Raw genomic sequence first — 6,000 nt, 5'->3', positions numbered from 1 at the left:
TTAAAACTCCCATGGAGATAAATCTCAAATTAAGCAAAGATGAGGGCAAGTTATTGACTGATGCTGGTATGTACAGAAGATTGATAGGAAGGCTGCTGTATCTTACTATCTCTAGGCCTGACATCACATACTCAGTACATAGACTGAGTCAGTTCATGTCCAAACCTAGAGAGCCTCATCTCAGAGCAGCTTATAGAGTAATTCAATACCTTAAAGGTACTTCAGGATAAGGCTTGTTCTTTTCAGCCCAATCCACCTTACACATCAAAGCATTTGCAGATGCAGATTGGGCTGCATGCATTGATTCTAGGAGGTCCATCACTGGTTACTGTGTTTTTCTTGGTGATTCTCTCATCTCTTGGAAGTCTAAGAAGCAAAATACAGTTTCAAGATCCACGGCAGAAGCAGAATACAGAGCAATGGCTGTGGCAGTGTGTGAAGTGACATGGATTTTGTATTTACTTAAGGATCTGAATGTCAAACACACTCAAGCTGCTTTGCTGTTCAGTTTCACAGGCTGCAATTCACATAGGAACTAATCCAGTTTTCCATGAGCGTACAAAACATATTGAGATAGATTGTCACATTGTGAGGGATAAGGTGCAAGCAGGAGTTATAAAGCTGATGGATATTAGAACTCAATGTCAAATAGCTGATTTGTTAACAAAAGCTTTGAGTTGGAATCAATTTTCTGGTCTTCTTACCAGGATGGGCATTTCGAATATTCATTCTCATGATGTCCATCCTGAGGGGGAGTATCAGAAGTCCAAGAAGACAGAGCAGCTAAGTGAGTCACAAGAGTCCAGACCTGAAGCAGAGATCAAACGGCAAGTAGTTTAAAGTATAAAGCTGCATGTAGTTTAGTGTTAGTTAGTGAGCATGTGTTTTACACGTGACTGATTAGCTGTACAATTCTGTTAGTTAGTTAAGAAGTTTGTTAGATCAGATTAGTGAGTATTTTGGTTCTGGTTTAGTTATAAATACCTGTAATTGTATCTGTTTTATTCAGATTAATGAAATCAGTTTTTCAGTAAACTTCATAGGAGTCGTAGATTACCTTACATTTATCCTTATATCAAATATTTGTAAATTACCAAACTAATCTAGATGGTACTTATGTTGACCAGAGGATGTGCTTTCGGGGTCCACTTCCAGTGGGGTTCATCATTCTGGTGTTCTACAAAAGTGGTTTGGGGAACACTGGTGGACTGGACGTGCCTTTGTTCTTATTGTCTTAACTGTGGCAATATTTGTTCCATTGATATGCTTTAAGTGTATTGGTTAGTATATAATTTAATTTTCTTGTTCATCCTTAATGATTCCTACCACTAATGATATTCATTAATTTGGGCGGCAGATTCATTGAGATTTTCATCGGCCATATCATTTTCTCTGGCAGTTTTGTTCATTATTGTTGTCATTGGTGTAACAATTTACAAATTGATAGTGGGAAGCATAGAGACCCCAACACTGTTTCCAATTGTCACTGATTTGGCATCCTCTTGTGATCTCTTCACTGCTGTCCCTGTGGTTGTTTTTGCTTATGTCTGCCACTACAATGGTAAGAAGCCAACTCTCTCCTTATGCACAAGTGATAGTACACTCGTGGCTTGTGATTTGTATCCAAATAATATGATCTGACATATGGTGGTTTTTTCCCTGGTAATGTATATGTCTGTGTTAGGGAAAAGAAAATTAAAACAAAGTTCAAATGTCCCTCATTTGTTGTTTTGGATAAAATGTCGAACATATAGGTCTATATTCTGTTCAGAAAACATATAATTTGGGGTTGAAAATTAATGATTTTAAGGGTCAGGGATTGCTCAAGGACCCGTCTTTCATGTTTTAGACTTAGGCAGAAAACATCTCGTATTTGTATCATGGTCCTGCAAAAAAATTTACATGTTCCTCTGTGCATACAAAATGACTATAAAACAAAGCTTGGCATCTGACTTCTGAGGATAACATGCATTCAACACCATTCATATGAACTCTGTTGATCTAGGATATATGAAAGGCAGAGTGCTTGGATGATACACTAGGTCTGTTGAGTTGGGAGGTCTGGTTCTGTAACCTAGCTTCTCACATCTTGGCTTACGATTTTAGCTTTCATCACATTAGTGTTGTAATAAACTTTGTTGAATATATGCAGTTCACACAATTGAGAATGAACTTGAAGATTCTCCACCGATGATAGGAGTTGTACAGACTTCACTTGCTCTCTGCGCCACTGTTTACGTAATGACAGGGTTGTTTGGGTTCCTTCTCTTTGGTGATTTAACTCTTTCTGACTTGCTCTCCAATTTTGACACTGAGCTTGGTGTCCCCTACAGTTCTCTTTTTAACGATGTTGTTCATATAAGCTACGCTGGCCATATCATACTAGTATTTCCCATGCCTTCTTTCCATTGAGGCTCAACTTGGATGGTCTCCTTTTTCCCTCAGCCAGGCCCTTGGCTTCAGACAACTTTAGATTTGCAATCATCAACATGGGGCTTGTTGTAATTATTCTCTTGGGTGCAATATTTATACCCACAATATGGGTAGCTTTTGAGCTCACTGGAGCAATTGTTGGAGTTCTACTGGCATTCATCTTTCCTGCTGACATTAGTCTCAAGTTCATCTTTTTTCTTGAAGCTTAAATTTGTGGCAAGTTACTTTTATATATTTTCTAAAGTAGAATATCTTACTTTTGGAATAAACATACTCTGTTGCAGTCATATTTCAAAATTCTATTATGTAGATGATGGGTTGGGTTTGTTTCACAATCTATAGCAATATGTCTGGGACTCCGGGGCACTCATTTTGGGGCTAACAATAATGTCAAATATACTCTCTCTTTCTCTCACCCTCTCCCTATTTTGTCAAGGAAAGACTGTCAATGGCTATGCTGGAACACTTGATGGAGTTGCAAAATTTGTTATAGTGGAGGGTATGCATTTTAATCCCTTCTTGACACACCTCAAGAAGAGAAGAGAGCTTAGGAAGGAAGACTCTCAACATTCATTTTTCAAATCGATGGAGAAGGCATTTCTGGAGGATTGATAATATATACCTCTTATGTCATACATACCATTGCAGTAGCCCCCTACCCACCAGGGTCCGGGACCTGCTGGTGTGTAGGGGGACCGGTGAGCCATAGCTTCCCCAGCCCCACGAGGGGCACTAGCGATCCCAGGCTGCCAAGGAAGGCAACCCCACGCAAGTCCATATTCGGACTCGAACATGGGACCTCACCCTTGGTGCAGCTCTTTGTGCATCACCTAACACCACTAGACCCCACCACCTCGGTGGTGCTTTTTACTGGAGTAAACTGCATGCAAACTAATAATTGCTTAGACCATGAGTACAGTTTTCTTAATCACTGTTATGACATTTTAACATTATGTCTCTTCTCTTACTTGGCGTTTACAGGGACCCTCATGGTATTGCAACAAGGAAGGACAAGGTCATATCCGTCTGCATGATCATTCTTGCAGTATTCTCAAATGCGATAGCCATTTACAGTGATGCATATGCTCTGTTGACATAAGAAGTCTTGACCAAAATTTCCTTAAATTGCGATTGGTAATGAGGGTTTCTAATATATTCTTTTTTCTTGCTATGGTTCTGAAAGGAGAGAAATATAGTTTATACATTTTAGGTTCACTCCCTAGGTACATCATTGTATTGTTCACAGCTTTTGCTGAATAATGTAATTTGTTGTTAAAACCTATGAATTATAGATGAACATCTTACTCTGCTGCACTATCTTACTCTACTTCACTTCCAAGAGATAGTTTTTTTTTCCCCTTTTTATCCCAAGTTCCTTTTCATTATCTGTCTTTGTCTGTGTTAAGGGTTGGTCTCTATTAGTTCAGGAGCACTCATCATTTAGTTTTGATTTGTTGCGTGTGTGAGAGAGGCCCACTCCTTATTGGCTGGAAAATTCAGATGCATATTTCTGTACAATGTCCTAATCTAATCAGGCCCATGCTTTACAGGAAATCTAATCAGATTCATACTATGTTTCCCTTTCAACCAAATTAAGCTGGAGAGTAAAATCCTCAGGCAGATTATTTGTTATTCATATAGATTTGATGGGCCAAATTCTAGAAATGGAATTGATAAGCCAAAGCATAGATAGAAACTCTTGCTTGAACGTGGTCTTTTGCTGCAGTAACATCTGTAATAATTGTGAGATACTGAAATTAACCAGGCTTTCCACTACATGAATCCACAAAAGGTTCCATAACAGAAAAAAAGGAGGGGGGGGGGGGGTGGGGGGGGGGTGAGTTTTTTCCAGGCCTGAGCCTGTAAATGCTCCCCGATGAAAATGGTGAGGCGCACGGCAATGAATTATTTGGCCTCTAACCTTGATTCTTACATTTCTTCGTTTTTGTTATTTACCGTCATGTTTTAGTCTATTCTCATTCTTTTGTGTTTGGTATACCCGTCATTCATAGAAAAACAAATACCAGAGTGATGAATGGTACCATGTCACCATCTAATCTAAGAGAAATAGTTTTGGAAAGCAGGATTTCAGTTGGTCCAATGACTAATTTCTAAGTTACAGGTCATGAGATGCTGACCTGATAAGAGCATTCATATCCGGATTTGTAATGGTCTTTTAAACTAAGTAATTTAGCACTGTAGGTCTGTAGCTAAGAATCACAAAAAATGCTTCACACCCAGTTTTGCATTATTATTATTCAAAATTTTGCAAAAAACTACAGTTTGTGATATGTTATTGGGCATTGCTAGAGACTTTGAATCCCCGGGTATTGGTGGCTAATCTGGCCATGGGGTGGCCACTTGGTATCACCAAACTTGGCTGGGCATTGGTGCCTAATAGACAGGGATGGTAGGTGGGGAAGGGATGATTAGATTATTAAAATATGTAGTAATGTTTATTATATTAAGGTTGTAACCTTATGCTACAACCAATTTTTTAGTTAATTTTTATAATTTTTATTTTTTTGGTGTCAAGGGAAAATCTCAAAAAAGATTAAACACCATAAGCAACAATAAGAAAAGTAACTAGAGGGAGACAAAGGAAGATAAATGAACTTTTTTTCTTTTTCTTTTTTTGAGAAGAAGAAAATGAATGAACCTAACTCATTTGTTTGGAAATAAAATATTTTTCGGTATTTGGTGCAACTGAAAATGTTAGTTAATCAAAGGACATTTTGACATTTTCCATGGTCAATGAAAAATTACACCAAATGGTAGAAAATATTTTAAGCGTTTAATAGCTACAATATAAAACTTCTTATGAAAGAAGCTAGCCTTGACTTCATCCCCACCATTTTTACCCCTTTCAACTTGTCTATGCCACCACTACCACCTTCCCAACATTGTTGACAACCACTGCCACCAATTCATCTGTCACCATCGACAGAAGTCATCGATGTTCGACTGTCTATTACTACCAATTAACGGCTATGGTCACTTGCTAGCCCATCCTTGAGGACCTTGACATTCAGTCCGCTGGCCTTTGGTCATTGCAATCATCGATTGTACTATGCCAAATTTTGAACCTTTAATAATCCAGATTAAATCTTATGATATTTATGGATTTTAAACTTAAATTAATCTCCTGTCTAACAAGAAGATGGATTAAAAATTCAAAACTCATAATTATTTCTTGGATTTAATCCATGTGAGGACCGATCAAAATCAATTTAAACATAATCACCTGTCTTGCAAGAACACATATTAACCGTTAAATCTTGATGTCACGTAGTCTTTTAATGAGATAGTCTGATCATTGCATCCAACACATTATTTTAGTTTTTCTTTTTTTGAGAAGAAACACATTATTATTATTATTATTATTATTATGATTATTATTTGAGAAAAAAGAAACACATTATTTTAGTTATTGTGAACTCATGAACTTTTGGAATTGATTTCAAATTCATCAAATAGCTTAAATGACATTTTTACCCTTTTCATGGTTTTAAATTACAATTTTGCCCTTGATGGGGTATCTCCACCCCTGCATGCTCAGTTCATTGC

The 6,000-nt window shown here is 37.6% G+C and overlaps 1 pseudogene; it reads left to right on the top strand.

Annotated features, from left to right (window-relative positions):
- LOC112039654 (amino acid transporter AVT6A-like) overlaps positions 1-3,648 on the top strand; it is an 18,232-nt pseudogene extending 14,584 nt beyond the window's left edge.
- Positions 3,649-6,000: the final 2,352 nt, after the last annotated feature.

Source organism: Quercus suber, unplaced genomic scaffold (genome assembly GCF_002906115.3).
Source record: "Quercus suber isolate HL8 unplaced genomic scaffold, Cork oak 2.0 scaffold_630, whole genome shotgun sequence".
Lineage (NCBI taxonomy): Eukaryota > Viridiplantae > Streptophyta > Magnoliopsida > Fagales > Fagaceae > Quercus > Quercus suber.
Note: the sequence above shows the minus strand (reverse complement) of the source record. Positions and strands in the feature narration are given on the sequence as shown.